General features: G+C 34.1%; 1 protein-coding gene across 2 annotated transcripts in view; it reads left to right on the top strand.

Annotated features, from left to right (window-relative positions):
- The first annotated feature begins 1,389 nt into the window (after positions 1–1,389).
- Positions 1,390–16,950, top strand: part of LOC143247476 (caveolin-1-like) — a 39,494-nt gene continuing 23,933 nt past the window's right edge. The window contains exon 1 of one of the 2 annotated variants that reach the window (XM_076495687.1): positions 1,390–1,546. The gene's annotated coding sequence lies outside the window, so the exon portion shown is untranslated. Of the gene's footprint in view, positions 1,547–9,323; positions 9,462–16,950 lie in introns of those variants that run through there. The other variant, XM_076495689.1, reaches the window with a different exon arrangement.

Raw genomic sequence — 16,950 nt, 5'->3', positions numbered from 1 at the left:
CTTGATCAGTCATCGCCAAAATTGACACAGTGATATAGGGTAACATCCAGAAGGTCATGAACAAGGTGGTTTGAGTCCCTCCACCTGATTCTATATTGATAGAGATCTTGTAAACAGGTGTCTTTCTTTCAGTATTGATACATTTATGTATATTTTTTGCACTTTTGATGGTTATTCTGTCACGGAAAAAAATATATAAACACCATTTCCAGTCATTTGTTCCAAATGAGTTTTTAATTCTCTTCTTCAAAGGACAGCTACTTCATTTAGTCTATACAATAAGACTCAGTGTCTGTCACGTAGCTCTTACTAAACTACTGGTCATACCAACTTCTAAATGGTGCCAAACGAATCGCCTCGGATCCGAGGTTTGAACAAAAGTAAAACATTTTTACCCTTCGCCCCATAATTAGGTGGTTAGGGCGCTCGACTTGTAATCTGAGGGTCGCGGGTTCAAATCCTCGTCTCACCAAACATAATCACCATTGAAGCCGTGAGGATATTATAATGTAACAGTCAATCCCAGTGTTTTTTGGTAAAAGAGTAGCCAAATACAGTGTAGTTGGCGGTGGATGGTGATGACTGTCTGACTTCCCTCTAATCTTTCACTGCTACAGTAGGTACGGCTAGCGCAGATAGATCTCGTGTAGCTTTGCACGAAATTAGAAAAACCAACAAATTTTTCACTCAACTACTTACAGAACCAAAGTATTTCGTGTAAACGCTTTTACAAGAATTCCATAAAGCGGACTCCATATTTGTTATTGATTTACATTAGAACACGTAAAGAAGTAGGCCTAGTAATTACCCTTCGTAACTCTGTTGGAAAACTTAAACTTGTATTATAGCGGTAATGATACTTAGACTGACAGAGTGTAAAATAATATTTAAAACTGCATCAGAGCGAACCTGTAAACATAAACTCACAGGTCAACTAGTGTAGGCATAGAGTAGATTTTAAAAGAATTTTGTTTTCTAATTGTATACATATAGTGTACTCTCAATAATAGTTATTACGTAATTTAGGTTAGGTTATCTAGAAACCAACTAGTAGTTAAATCATATTTAATAACTGTAAACGTTTAAAGCGAATACTGAAATACAACTATTTTTTATGATTCATTTGATTCTGTCGCATCGTATTGTAATGTGGTAACAAATTACATGTTATTAACGATGCAAATATAATGTGGTTTCCATGTTTTTACATATTTTTCTTGGCTTCACTAATAACTGTTAAGGTAGAATGTTAAAGAGGTGAAAATATTCCATACATTCTTTTGTTTCACATTAAACTACTTAATGTTTTAACTTAATACCGTGTCCCAGTATTAGCCAATCAGATGCCACGTTTCTTATCAACTGCACCCTCTGACCGGACAGCGTAGAAGACGCAACCGCCTTACTCGCTTTAAATCAAGTAGTCGACGTCTCATGAAAAAGTTTTATAGGTTCTTGTACATTTTCACAGAGTAGTCAACTTTGTATTTTCTCTCTATACAAGAAAGCATTTAGGCTTCCGATTTCGAGGCAAGAACGTAAACAGGTAAAGATGCTCCTTTTAACTGATTGTATAATAATACATAGTTTAAGTTTTCTTCTCTTTATGGTTTATTTATTTGTTGCTTCGTTTCTTTAAAATTTAGAAATGGCTTGAAAACTGTGTGGGTTGCTTATACATATAATACAAAGCTTCGCCGAACGTTTCATTTCTGATACTTCAATAACGACAAGAAAAACAATTGCGACAAGCTAAACATTTTATCATCCTTTAACGTTAAAGAGAATGTTAACTTCAGTTAAAGGCTTACTTCATTTGATTTTATTCAAACTTTTAGGCTCTATACCTCCTTGATCTGCCTTTATCAACTTTTTCATTTACAACATGGAGAAAAGATATTTGGAGTCTGAAAGTTCTGTTCATATTTCACTGATTCTCTCTAACCGGTATCGTAAAAACAATAGCTATAAAACATGACACGCGAGTGTTTGGTGCTTTAGTTTCAGAACATTTAAAATTACATGATCATATTCAAATATACTGTTTAGTTATTCCTGAAACTGTCAGCAGCTGAGAAGCCTAGTTTCCACGTGCATGAGCTTTGTCATACCTAACAAGACGCAGCTTAGTTTCTCGATAAATTTACTCCATACAAGTTCAAGAAATATGTGCACTTGTTGGTTCTGATTAGATATCGATAAAAGTTTACCTTAAGTACGATTCTGTTTATCGTTGTGTTTTGAGGTCATTGCGAATGAAGAGTTGGGAATTCTATAAGCCACCTTTATACGTCGTCTATTCCGTTACATGTGGCGAAATAAGATAAACCACAATATAAATTAGTATGTGCTCTTTTTTTTATGGAGCAGTTGATAAATGAACCATTTATGATAAACTTCATTACTAGAAACCGTTAAGAATCTTGACATACATTAGTTAAAACATTCACGATTAATTTTAAAACTGTTATATTTCTCATAGTTCACGTTTATTTAGATCTAGATCACAGTTCATGATTTCGGAACCCAGTTTAATGCACTAATAAAAACATACGAAACTAACTAAGAAACTCAGTTTAATTTATTTTCTGAACAAAAGAAGTTCAGTAAGCTCTACGAATAAATGAATTCCGTAAGATGAACATCAATGTAAGTACCGAAATTGACTCATTAATTAAAACCTACGCTCATCTGTTTGTCATGTAAGGTTTGAGCATATTTTGTTGTGTAAGACTCGCGTAATACGGAGGTGTCCTTTCATCTGGCACACTTTAGATCAAACTATAACAGATATTTTTTCCCAATCTTGTGATCACGAATTTTCTTACAGTGGTAGAATTCCAGATTAAAAAAAAAAGAGAGTAAAAGTTTCAGTGTATATATATATATATATATACACATTCTACTATATATAATTTGTTATATAATTTGTTTATTTTAATTAAAATATTTGGGACAAAGTTACACAGAAGTTTATCTGTATGTAATTTTAAGAAAGAAAGCAGATAGTCAACGGCATCCATTATCAATTTTTGCACCATTACTATTGTCTAATCTAGTAATAAGATTTGACTGTTACTGTTACGGCCTGGCATGACATAGTGCGTTAAGGCGTGCGCTTTGTAATCTGAAGGTCGCGGGTTCGCGCCCGAGTCGCGCCAAACATGCTCGCCCTCCCAGCCGTGATGGCGTTATAATGTGACGGTCAATCCCATTATTTGTTGGTAAAAGAGTAGCCCAAGAGTTGGCGGTGGGTGGTGATGACTAGCTGCCTTCCCTCTAGTCTTCCACTGCTAAATTAGGGACGGCTAGCACAGATAGCCCTCGAGTAGCTTTGTGCGAAATTCAAAAACAAACAATTTGTTACTGTTACAGCGCACTAAACAAGGTAGCGAATTTTTTTGGCAATAAAACGAAACCAGAAACCCTCGGACCCACTGACCAGGCACATTAACCACTAGGCTATACCCGTTCCATCTTAAACGAAAGGATTAATTACTGAAAATTTCAATCAACTTTGTGTTTTAGGTGCGTTAAGTTTTCATAAACTGCAATTTATACAAATTTATTATTTTTTAATTGTTCCGTTTTGTTTTGTTCACTTACTATTTAGTATTTATAAACGGGTTTTATATATTACCTATGGCATGGCCAGGTGGGTTTAAGGTGTTCGACTTGTAATCTGAGGGTCGCGGGTGTGAATCCACGTCGCACCAAACATGCTCGCTCTTTCAGCCGTGGGGGCGTTATAATGTTACGGTCAATCCCACCATTCGTTAGTAAAAGAGTAGCCCGAGAGTTAGCGGTGGGTGGTGATGACTAGTTGTCTTCCCTCTAGTTTACACTGCTAAATTAGGGCCGTCTAGCGCAGATAGCCCTTGAGTAGCTTTGCACGAAATTCAAAAACAAATTCTTATATATAAGCCATATCAATCCCACCATTAGCGAGTTGGGTGGTGATGACTAGTTGTCTTCCCTCTAGTTTACACTGCTAAATTAGGGCCGTCTAGCGCAGATAGCCCTTGAGTAGCTTTGCACGAAATTTAAAAACAAATTCTTATATATAACCTGCCATATCTTATTGACATCGTCATCTATGAACGTACAAGAAAAACATTAGGTGATGTTTTTGTGGATTTATAGACATTCATTTTATAGTAGTATAAAACAAATATGGATTTCATAGAATCATAGCACAACTTGACTGGAAACAATAAATATATTTTAATCTATACAATCACTGAGCTTTTCTTGTCTCTCCAACTCAATTGTAACTCATATTAGAAAACTGTACAATTTAAGTACAGGATTAATCAGTTGTGCGTTAAAAAATACCTAGTAGTTAGAATACACATTTTTGTATATACAAGTAAACGCGAGTTTTATAAACTCTAATATTAATACTTTTGCTGCTGATTGTTTATACGTGATCTAAATGTTTGTTCCATTTATTTTTTCTCAAAGCGATTTTGTAAAGCATTACAAAAGCTACTTTATAATAGCACGCTGTTTTAACCTAAACCCAGAACTATCCTGTCGTAATAGTTGCAATACGTTTCGAATACCATCACTAGAAATTCGCATTTTTTTTATCCAGAAAAGAATTATCAAGATGGCAGTTCCTCTAAACTTTCTATCCTTGACCCGGATAGTGTAAGGCTCAAGGTTGATCACAACTATTTTATTGTTGATATGCAGAGAACAGGCACCCAGTTTCTCAGAGTTCCACTTCACTAGACAGAATTACAATAGGCTTGAACGTCTTTCATTATTGATACCCTCGAGATAAACGGTGCAGAAGCTGCCCTACGTTAGAAGAGCGCTATCCCTTGCGTCACTTTTCAGTGCTATGTATCACGTGCACTGGTCAGTGTTTTAATACCCACTTTTTATATTCATTCTGAATAGAGATATGTTAAACTAATGGTCAACACTCGTAAACCGCTTTTTCGAAGCGTAAGAGTAAACAAAACACGATATTTTCGTGAGAAAATACAAAATAAATATCCTAACCAATCAGATTACACTATGTTTTTACTTTTTTCTTGTTCCTGAGCAGAAAGTGTTATTTCCCAATTGCTTATGACTAAAGTAAATGGAAAAGACTTATTTTTCTCTTCAAATTTTGCTTTTGTGACCTGGAAGCGTATAACGAAAACATGATGGGAGACTATATTTGGGGGCTGATACGTGAAAGTGATTTACATTACAGTCGTAAATCTCGAAAAACTACACACTTCTAAACATTTTTATGCAACTTTAGTATAAATACATGCAAATCTTGATTCATATGTTGTTTTATTTAGACCTTATGTAAATGAAAATGTGCAAATTTGACCGTTTTTACATAGAAAATATGTTAATATCTAAATTTCATTTTCCAGGTCACAAAAGCAAAGTTTGAAGGGAATAATGGCCATTTTCTGTACTTTTACAACATAAGCAATTAAGAAATAACACATACTATCCAGGAACAAAATTTGTGTTACATAGTGTTGTGGTTAACGCACTAAAGTGGATACATTAATATTTGACTGTGGTTTATTCGTACATGCCTTTTATTATTGTTAAATAAAGATGGTGTGTAAATAAATATTCACCTTTGTAACGTTTACTGTACAAATACATTTATTATTATTATAAATTAGTACATGTTAAAACATAAAAATCAACATATTAAATTTATTCATCTTAGGTTCAACATTATATATAAAATGTATTCAATGAACATGCAACCTTTTCATGCAAAAAATTACAAAATTAGGTAAAAACAATAATAGAAAACAGACGGGTTGCGGCAGTGTTTTCTTGTACTTTTACCCTTGACATTAAAATAATTTTCGTTAGTAATAACAACAAAATTAGCATTTTCTTTACCTCCTTTTAATATTTTTTACAAAAAAGAAATGTTTGTAAATAGTAAGTAAATGCGAAAAGAAAGAAGAGAGAAACTTTATTGGGACCTCTAGTCACAAGCTCCCTAAAAGCGCGCCCCATGGTTTGGAAATATTTGGCTTAAGGAGTTTAGACCTGCGTCCTACAGTGAGAATAGAAGGTGTAGAACAGTGGAAGCAGTCATATAAGTATCGTGGGACATTCCCCTCTACAGTTTAGTTGTGGTTCATTTCTTAGAGCTTGCCATAAAATTCATCACAGTGAAAGCCAAGTAATCTATTGCTTCGCCGAACGGTCGTTTGGTGTCGCGAGCGTTGATTTCTTGCAGCTGGTAACGAGTGCTAGAAACAAGTTATAATGTGAACATTTTTTTCAAAATAGTTTAATAATAGGCACGTGCCCTACTTATGTTGTCTTTTCCATAGAGATTTTTTTATTCATAAGACTGAAGGCTCGTACTACTTAACGAATGCATCATATTTGTGTGTTGTTTTTCTAGCTTCACAAAGCTTTCTTTGCTTATGCACACGATACTTTAAAAGTTCGTTAGTTTACGATTACCAGGCACAATGAAGAGAAAAACAAACAACACAATGTACATTTAAACGGGTGCAAAATTATTCATTCTGCTTAGATGTACAGTATAAAGTTCACAGAAGTGGCGAATAAATCATAAGTACCTTATGGATATCTGTAAAAAATTATACGTACCAGTTTTTAAGAAAGGTCGTTGCGCACAACTACAGACCAGTGGCAATAAAAAGTTATATTGGTGAGACAAACAGACAACTTTCTACCTGTTAGTTGGAGCATTTAAAATTCCCATCTTATACTTTTAAATATATATCCAGAAAATAAACATTATTTGATTCTTTTCAGGCAAAAATCTTCAGCAAAAAAAGACAACATTAATAGATGAAAAATAATAAAAGCACTATTAATAAGAGAAACATAACCCTATTCTTAACCAACACAAAGGTGTTCGTTTATATATAATTATTCTCATAATAAACATGAAAGTGTAATAAAAATACATAAAGGTATCAATACTGAAAAGAAAAACAGTGGCTGGCTATCTTGTTTTTTAGATAAAGAAGAAAACGTTATGGGGGGGGAATATTAAGTTCCACCATACAGTGGCTGGCTATCTTGTTTTTAGATAAAGAAGAAAACATGTGATGGGGGGGAGAATATTAAGTTCCACCATACAGTGGCTGGCTATCTTGTTTTAGGAATTCCAAAAACAGATATGAAATTAGAGGGGGTCAGTCCCCTCATGACCTTCCTCAGTTCATCCTATATCACTTGTCAAATTGTGCTGATTGGTCAAAAAATGTGGAAATGAATAAGGAACAAATTCATACACATATTGACCTTTATTTATACAGCTACCTAAATTTTACAGATCGTTGGTAAATTTATTTATTTTTTACAGTTGCTAGTCGTATGGTTATAGATTCTCACGTGATCCGTTTTTAAATTAAATTCTATTAGCCTCAGTGTTTGTATCCCACCCGGTTAATCTGTGTACAAATAAACAAAAAATTTACAAAATGCAACCGATACAAGCTTGTATGAATAAAATGTTAGTACTTACATATGTTATCAGAACCAGATATACTGAAATAATATAAAAGTGCTTTTAGAACCTAGCAAATACGTTTACCACAAATAATAAAAAAAAAAACGTTCACGACAATGATTTAACTAAGCTAAGAAGTGAAACTGTTAAAATTATAACTTTGAAATAGAGAATTTTCACTGGAACCACTGTTTAAATAAAGAATGTTTTTTTTTTGCAGTTTCGTTAAAAAGTTATTTTCAATGTAATTTTTAAAACTATTCATATATATTCTTCATTGTCTAAACAAATAAGTTTATTGCATCTAAAAAAATCAATAATGTTAGCTATTTTTACACAAGAAAGAAAAAGTTTCATATGTGATGGATGGTCGGACTGTAAATCTGAGTGGCTTCACACTTTGGAGGCCCGGCGTGGCCAGGTGAATTAAGGCGCTAGACTCGTAATCAGAGGGTCGCAGGTTCGAATACCTCTTACACTGCTAAATTATGGACGGCTAGCGCAGATAGCCCTTGAGTAGCTTTGCGCGAAATTCAAAAACAAACAAAACAAACAAACAATCCACACTTTGGGGCCGAGAGTACACTATAAAACTGATGACCAAACCCCACCATACAGTCAAACGAGAGTAACACAGGAGGTGGGGTAGAGACTGTTTATGTAGCTTCCCTGCAGTTTAAAATTAGAAACGACTGAGCGTAAGGTAGCTTTTGGTGCAACTTTTTGCAAAAAATATTGAAAAGAGAAATAAAGTTGGTATTTTACAAACATAACTTCTATATAGTTTTAGTATCTAAAGTTCAAATGGGCCTCTTAACTCTGGAGCTAACTAATCGATGAGTATTCTTTAAGCAGTCAGTTTACCAACCAAGCATTAATTACACTATATAACACAATTTTTTAATTTTTCTTGTTCCTGGGCAGAAAGTGCTATTTCCCAATTGCTTATGCCTAAAGTAAATGGAAAAGACCTATTTTTCTCTTCAAACTTTGCTTTTGTGACCTGTGAGCGTATAACGAAAACATGATGGGAGACTATATTTGGGGGTTGATACGTGAAAGTGATTTACATTACAGTTGCAAATCTCTAAAACCTACTCATTTATAAACATTTTTGCATAACTTTAGTATAAGTACATGTAAATCTTGATCCATATGTTGTTTTATTCAGAGCTTATGTAAATGAAAACGTGCAAATTTGCCCATTTTTTACATAGAAAATAGGGTTAATATCTAAATTTCATTGTCCAGGACACAAAAGCAAAGTTTGAAGGGAATAATGGCCATTTTTTGTACTTTTACAACATAAGCGATTAAGAAATAAGACATACTATCCAGGAACAAAATTTGTGTAACATAGTGTTATTTACTTGTCTAAGTTATGATCAGTTTTTTCGCATAATGACTACAATATGATCTTAAATATTCAACCACATAAATATTTTGCAGCGGTGATTTGTTAAAATAACAGAATTAACGAAGAAAAAAGTTAAGTAACTAACTTTATTTAGCTGGTAAAGTTGTTCGTAGTAAGAATTGTTTTGTTAAAGTGCTGTGACTGTCTTATTCATTATGATCGCACGACAGCTGTTTCCGTTTGACTTGTTCTCGAAGAGCACCTGCCATTAGAAACAGAAACTTAGGAGATACACCGAGCATCTGCCTATATGTTTTTATTTTTATACTGAGTGTAGAACAAAATAAGTGACGGATCCAGGTTGGTTTATTCTATATTGATTTGACTTAGCATGCGTCTTGTTAAAATTGTTGTTGTTTGAGCTCTTCTATTGTCCATCTGTATCGTTTAGCCCACCTGTCTTTAAAGTCCTTATGTATAAATGTCCTGAAGCAGTCGGTAAAGGCAGCTGTTTTCTTAGTCCGTCTAATAAGACATTCAATCCATGCATACGGCTTTGTAAAGTTGTTGGAACTTCCAACCTGTGTAGTGAGATCAGCTCGCCGATACTGTCCTGGAACATTATAGGTATGTTTAACAGTATGTAGGATCTAAGATAATTATAGTATAAGATGTACTTCCACGTACTTTCAATGTGTGATCACAATACACTTCGACTTGAAACAATCCTTGAATTATCATAGGATGAAACTTGGAATCGATTGACTCAATTTTTTTAGTTCTATGGTTGAAAGTCGTAGAAATCTCTAGTGTGTAGATTAATCAACTTATTTTTATCATTCAGTAATAGTATTAAAAATCTAGTTGTAAGGGTTTAAAACTAATGTTTAATAGGTTTCAAACGAATAATTTATTGCATTATTCACTTTCTTTCTTAACGTCCGTTTTTCTATTCGAAATGCAGTACCTAAACTATGATACACATTTATCTGTGTCTCTTAACATTAGTACAAGAATCTACTTAATCTGAGGACAAAAAGTTTAAGACCTCTATTATACCTTGAAAATAACTTTATGAATAAACTAGTTCATATTAAAGCTATCAAATAAATTCGGATAAATGCACGTGAAGAAGTGGTCGTGTGTGCTAAATCTCAAGATTTTGTAGCCTACGTCTGTAAACTTTCAACTCCAATACTGTTTTATTGTCGATATGCATAGAACAGGCACCCAGTCTCTCACGGTTCTACTTCACTGGACAGAATTATAATAGGCTTGGACGCCTTTCGTTATTGATACCCTCGATATAAAGGGTGCTGTCCTACGTTAGAAGTGTAACTCTTCCTTGTTTCAACCCCATTATATGATGGGATGTGTAGTAGTGAAGTTTGGTCATATGACCATTAAGAAATATTTCCGAAACTAAATAAACGAAGCAATTCAATAAAGTATATTTATATGTTTACGCAAAGCTACACAATGGACTATCTGTATTGTGCTCATGTAAACAAAACTACACAATGGACTATCTATATTGTGCTCATGTAAACAAAGTTACACAATGGACTATCTATATTGTGCTCATGTAAACAAAGCTACACAATGGACTATATCTATATTGTGCTCATGTAAACAAAGCTACACATTCGACTATCTATATTGTGCTCATGTAAACAAAGCTACACATTGGACTATCTATATTGTGCTCATGTAAACAAAGCTACACAATGAACTATCTATATTGTGTTCATCACGGGTAAAGAAACCCTGTTTTTAACGTTATAAGCTTTTTGACTTGCAGCTGAGCCACTGAGGAGCCAGTTAAATATGATCCTATAAATTAGTCATACCGCACTTACATTTTAATATATAGTGTGGAATTAAGCACACGTGTTAAATAGAAAGTAGGCTTTCCTGACTGCTTATGGAAACTTAGCAGTCCAGTTTTCAACAGGTCCCAACGGTTTAAATATTTTCTTAAAATAATAATATTGAACCATAACAAGGCTATAATAATACTGCCGTGTTTCTAAGAGATATAAATGTACACTACATATCTATACGGGATAGATATACTGACTTATAGAATAATTGTAGCTGAAATATACGATTTCAGATGGTATACGATTTTGACAAGGTTTAACGTTTATGTTAATATTACAAGTTACATGATATAATTTACAATGTAACAGTTACTTTGAAAATTCACAATATGAACCATAAAATATATTTGTGTGCTACTTCAATAGTTTTTACACATATATTGTTATAGGAAAGTTATAGAGACTTCAAACTATTTGTCGTCTATTCAGTTGGAAATTTAAATATTCTTTATACACATAATTTCAGTCTAAACACGCAATTTCTAAGGAGTAAAACCATAGTCAATAGAATAGAAATCATCGTATCTATTTTGTCGTTGTATATTCTGAACGTAAAACTAACTTAAACATTAGGTTATAAAACTGATGTTATTACATCGTAAATCTGTTAAAACTATCAATAAATTTATGAGAATCTCACTTTCTATTCGCCGATGTTGGTTTATTTTACAAATGAAGACCAAATCATTAACTACTATGTCTTGTTATGAATTGACGCTGAGTTACAAACCAACGTAAGTTGTCTGACAGTTAATATCACGAACAGAGTTATGGACTCGCTGATCAAACAACATTTTAAAACTTTTCTTGGTATGGGACTTTTTTCAATACCCTGTGGTTGTTTCCAATAACCATAAAGTTCGAAACGAGATTTAACTCTCAGCATGGGACCTGTACTGAGGTACGTTGTGACTGCTTCTAATAAACAGGAGGCTCTAAACTAGACTTCTTAAGTACGGGACCTGTCTTAGTGCTCTGTGGCTGATTCCAATAACCAGAAGGTTCGAAACGAGACTTTAGTAATATGCTTTTGCTTTAGGATATAAACCATATATTTTACTTGAATAGCAAAAAATAACCAGTTATAAGCGTTTTAAAAATTAAAATAAATGAATAGCCACAATCCCACACCATATATTAAATGTTTCACGTTCTGGTAAAAACATGAGTAAACGAAGACCCGATAAAATTATCATTAACTCAATTTTTAACGAGGTCGTTGCGCACAGAAACTTTCAAATTGAATACAACTGAGAGATCACTATAAAATACATATAACTTAGTTGTTTCCTGGATTGGAGATTTTCTTTGTAAATATTCGTGACAGTATATTAAAGTTATTGCTGTTATCCAAAATTTGGCTACAAACCATGTTCTCTAACCACAGTTGTCAACAGGTTAATGATTTCTCCCAAACATAAACGTACAACAGTCCCCAATACTGACTGATGCTATACCTTATACACTCAGACAATTAATGAATAATTATAGCTCTTTCCAACTAAGACATTTATTTGATAATTTATGGGGTTTTTTTAAAGCAAAAAAAAAAGAGGGAAACAAAACGAGAAATGAAATACTGATTTATTTTTAATCTACACATGCAAAATATTTTCTGCTTTTTTGAGGTATAACTTAGTTATATGACAAGACGAACAGGAATTATTCTTTTGACGTTACTAATTTTGGTATGTGGTTTCATATTTCCGGTGACAAAATTACTATACTCGAAACACAATAATGAACGTTGAGGAAACTGGTTTCAAATTAATTTGCATATAAGACGCGTGTTCAAGGACAGCCAACGAACACCTGGAACGACGGGAAGTATCTGTTTTAGGTCAGGCACAGTTTTGACGAATCACAAAGTATGTACTTGAAGAATGATCCTCTATAACGACTTTTCTAATTCTGAATACAACTTTATATATAATTACATTTAACAGTTTAAATCTGTGGAAAGAAACAGCTTAATTATAAAAATTTAGTAGCCATCCTATCAAACTGAAAGACATCAGATTCACTTGCACACGATGGTGAAGGGGGTTGCAGAAATGTGTTCAAACTATATAGCTAAGCTCTTTTTATTGGTTGGTTTTGTCAGTCACACCTGATTCTAGCTAGCCCTACTTCTCTACCTTAAAGGCTGTCAAAAGCACTGGTTGTGCAACGATTTAGTGATGGTCACAACTCGTTCTTATAGAACGAGTAAGTTCATCAAGTCAGTTCTCATGATCAATTTTGGCATTCTTTGCTGTTGATCCTCAATAAACAAAGTTATTTACTTGTCCCCTGCGTTATAGTTGCACTGCGCAAATTGTGTGCACATGCTGTATGTTATATCACTATTACTATACCTATTGTTTCGTATTGGTAATTTCGACTACACTATGATATTTTCTGTTAATGAGTAACCTATCACTATATACACAATGTTACGTATCCACAACCGCATACAACCTATGTAATGGTTGTGTGTATATTATTAGTATCAGCAATAAACATTATTTGAACTTGCCCCTCCCCTCCTGACGTCCTAACATTAATTAAGACACCCAAAGCAACACCAGTGAGGAAGGATATTAAGACTTATAAATCATTTAGCATTGCGCATTAATAATATTAATCAGCGTACATTAGTTGTCTTAGAACAACGATATTGATAAATTAGAAGTTGTCATAGAAGAACGAGTGTGTTAAGATATATATAAACGATACCTATCACTAAACCAGTATTAAGATACATAAATAAGTTATTACTAACGACGATAATATTAAGACGTTAAGAGGTAAATTCATCGAGCTCTTGGGGAGACGAGAGTCCAACACGAGGGGGTTCATCAACTTTCTTTATAGTATAAATTACCAAATTAAGAAACGTGTTTTAATGAAAATGGGCCAATTCATGTATAATTTACACCAGAGCTTATTATACGTATCGTAAACACGAATTAATTTATCCAAATGTAAAATTTCAGCACAGTTATAAATATTTGTTAGTTTCAGTTTAAATTATTAGTTAAAAAATTAACTAATTTCAAAAGAGCCATACCTGAAGTTAATAAAAACAAAACATGATGTTAATATTACACCACGTGTCATGTAGATAAAATCAGAGGAAATTTTGAAACGAGAGTTTCTGAACATGAGAAAAACATTAAATATGGGAATACAAATAATGTGTTTTCTTGATTAGAAACATTCTAGCTATCAAATTGATTGAAACTCAACAAGAACTTTATATAGATAATTACATAAAGAAGAATCGTCGAAAGCCTGCCTAACTTAAACACCTCCCGAGGTCACTTTGAAACAAAACAGTTTCTTGACCTTCTATGTCCTTACGAAAATACGAAGTTACGGGGATACGTAAATGTTGTTGACCGGCTTTCCTGTCAGAAGAAACGTGACACTGAAGAGGACATACGAATGATGTGAAATTGTTCTCTGGTTTATGGGTTTTTTGTTCTTTTTAATTCAACTATAATTAATTTAGGTGTGTGAGTAATGTAAAGTAATTCCGCTTAGTTCATTATTCGATATTATACAGTTTTTGTTTTTGTTTCACTTTTACCTTTGGTGAAAAATAATTGAGTTTTGTAACTCTATACATATAACCTTACACAGCTGGTCCACTGTATAATATCGAATAATGAATTAGGGGGCAACGTCGCTACATTATGCAGAAACCTAAATTAATTTAGGATACTGTATTGGGAATTACAAAGGATTTAAAAATCTCATACATATTATGTAATAACTACTTTGTTTCACTGACCCAAGCTGTACTAATGACCCTCCGGCCCGGTATGGCCAGGTGGGTTAAGGCGTTCGACTCGTAATCTGATGGTGGCGGGTTCAAATCCCCGTTGCACCAAAACATGCTCGCCCTTTCAGCCGTGGGCACGTATTATGTTCGGTCAATCCCACTATTCGTTGGTAAATGAGTAGCCCAAGAGTTGCCGGTGGGTGATGGTGGCGATGACTTGCTGACTTTCTTCTAGTCTTATACTGCTAAATTAGGGACGGCTAGCGCAGATAACCCCCGTGTAGCTTTGCGCGAATTCGATGACAAAACGATGACAGTGTGAAGCCTATCTATACCTATAAAACACAACAACAGATGTTGGTGGATCCCCAAATCAGTGTCAAATGTAACAAATTAGCTATGGAGACCCAGCAAGTATTCTGCCATTTCCGACCACATACTTGGTTGAACGTGCCTTCAGTGATGTTACGGATATTTTGACGAAAAAAAAAAAAAAAAAAGACCTATCAACATTTTTTAGCATAGCGATCTTCGAACGAAATTTATTTGTTTTGTTTCTCGATTTTCTTATTTACTTTCTCAGCACGAGGCTCAAGGTTCTCATTAAAGTTGTACACTTAAAATGGAAATATGATATTCAGTTACAATTCTGAAATCAAAGTTTTTATTCTTCTTTAATTTTTTTATCAAATCTTTAATTAATTACTAAACGATAACTGTTTTGTTTTGTAGATTAATTTATTTCATTAATTACTACTGTAAAAAAATAAAGTATAACGATAGAAATAATTTATTATTTCGTGATGATTTAAAGATGGGGCGGATTTGGAAGAGCCTGGGACGAATGCAATGTGGGAAGTTGCTGTAGACTGTAGCGACGATCCCGGCATGGCAAGGTGGTTAAGGCACTCGACTCGTAATCTGAGGGTCGCGGGTTCAAATCCTCGTCACACCAAACATGCTCGCCCTTTCAACCGTGGGGGCGTTATAATGTGACGATCAATCCCACTATGCGTTGGTAAAAGAGTAACCCAAGAGTTGCCGGTGGGTGATGGTGGCGATGACTTGCTGACTTCCTTCTAGTCTTATACTGCTAAATTAGGGACGGCTAGCGCAGATAACCCCCGTGTAGCTTTGCGCGAATTCCAAAAACAAACGAACTGTAGCGATCAGAAGATGTATATCCAGCATCTTAATGCTCTTTCTGATATGATAATGTTTTGCTAATGGAATTATATCAATTATCTTTCGTATAATATATATATCGTAAAATACCCCTACTTTGTTATTCAGAAATGTGGGGGAATGGCGAACAGATATAGACTTTCACTGTAAAATATGTTTAAACCTCGTTGCTTAGCCTACAAGAATAGCAATGTATATGCTCCGTAAAGGGCATTATTTATACATTACATTAGTCGTATAATGATTTAAAATTTAACATTATAGAGCGGATTGAGTGTGTTCTACTAAAACAATTTTGAAATATTTAAAACTATGTCACGTGACAACAAAAATTGATAGAGAGTTACAGTGGAAGAGTATGATTGGTGCTACGTAGGTAGTGTCATACCATCAAAAAACTGGTCACTGTTAGGAAGGGTAAGACATACATACACTCGGAAGATAAAGATGTATTAGAGATTCTAGATTTCCTAGACGAGGATAGACCTTGTATTTAATGGCATTGGTAAACAATGGAGTGTGGACCAACTTGAGGAATCAGGTGTGTTAGATAGAATATAGCCGGACGTGACGAAAGGTCTTTAATGACGTAGTAAGACTCCAAAATTGTTTCAGTATAACATTCTCAACTTTCGTACAAATGTTAAAAGTGTAAAGACATTCACATCTGGAAGTACGAATATGAAGCGCTGAGAAATGAACACTTGGACTCGCTGCCTGTTTCATAAAGGTGCAGGGTTGAATAACTAAATTAAATAACGGCTTAATTCTTGATAGATGTAACAATGAAGTAAGGGAAGTACCAGAGTTTTTGTAGCCTCTCCAATTGTTTAGTCTAATCTTATCCTATTACAAGAAAATAATACATTATTCTATGCTGTCTGAATATATTTCAAGGATCTATTCCCCTTTTGTTAAATGATAGTATGGGGGCCTTGTAGAAGTAATATTAAATTATTTCTTTAATATTATACAAGAGTAATGTAATACATCCGGTAGGAAACGTGATCACGTGACCTTAGATGAATGCGTCACCCTCTCTCTTTTAATTTGCTGGCCCTGCCGGTTTCAAACTTAATGGTGTTTTAAAGAAAGCTTGCTCCAAGAAAGAATAACAACACTGATAACACGTTTCTTGCGTGACAACACGAGACAGTGATAACGAAATGCAAGATAGCCCTCGTGTAGCTTTGCGCGAAATTAAAAACACACCAAAAAACCAAAACCAAGAACGGTCTTTATGTTACATAGTTGGTGAAGCCTTATGAATGAATTCCAG

This window comes from Tachypleus tridentatus, chromosome 3 (assembly GCF_004210375.1).
Source record: "Tachypleus tridentatus isolate NWPU-2018 chromosome 3, ASM421037v1, whole genome shotgun sequence".
Taxonomy (NCBI): domain Eukaryota; kingdom Metazoa; phylum Arthropoda; class Merostomata; order Xiphosura; family Limulidae; genus Tachypleus; species Tachypleus tridentatus.
The sequence above is the reverse complement of the archived record's forward strand: the minus strand, read 5'-3'. Positions and strand labels throughout refer to the sequence as shown.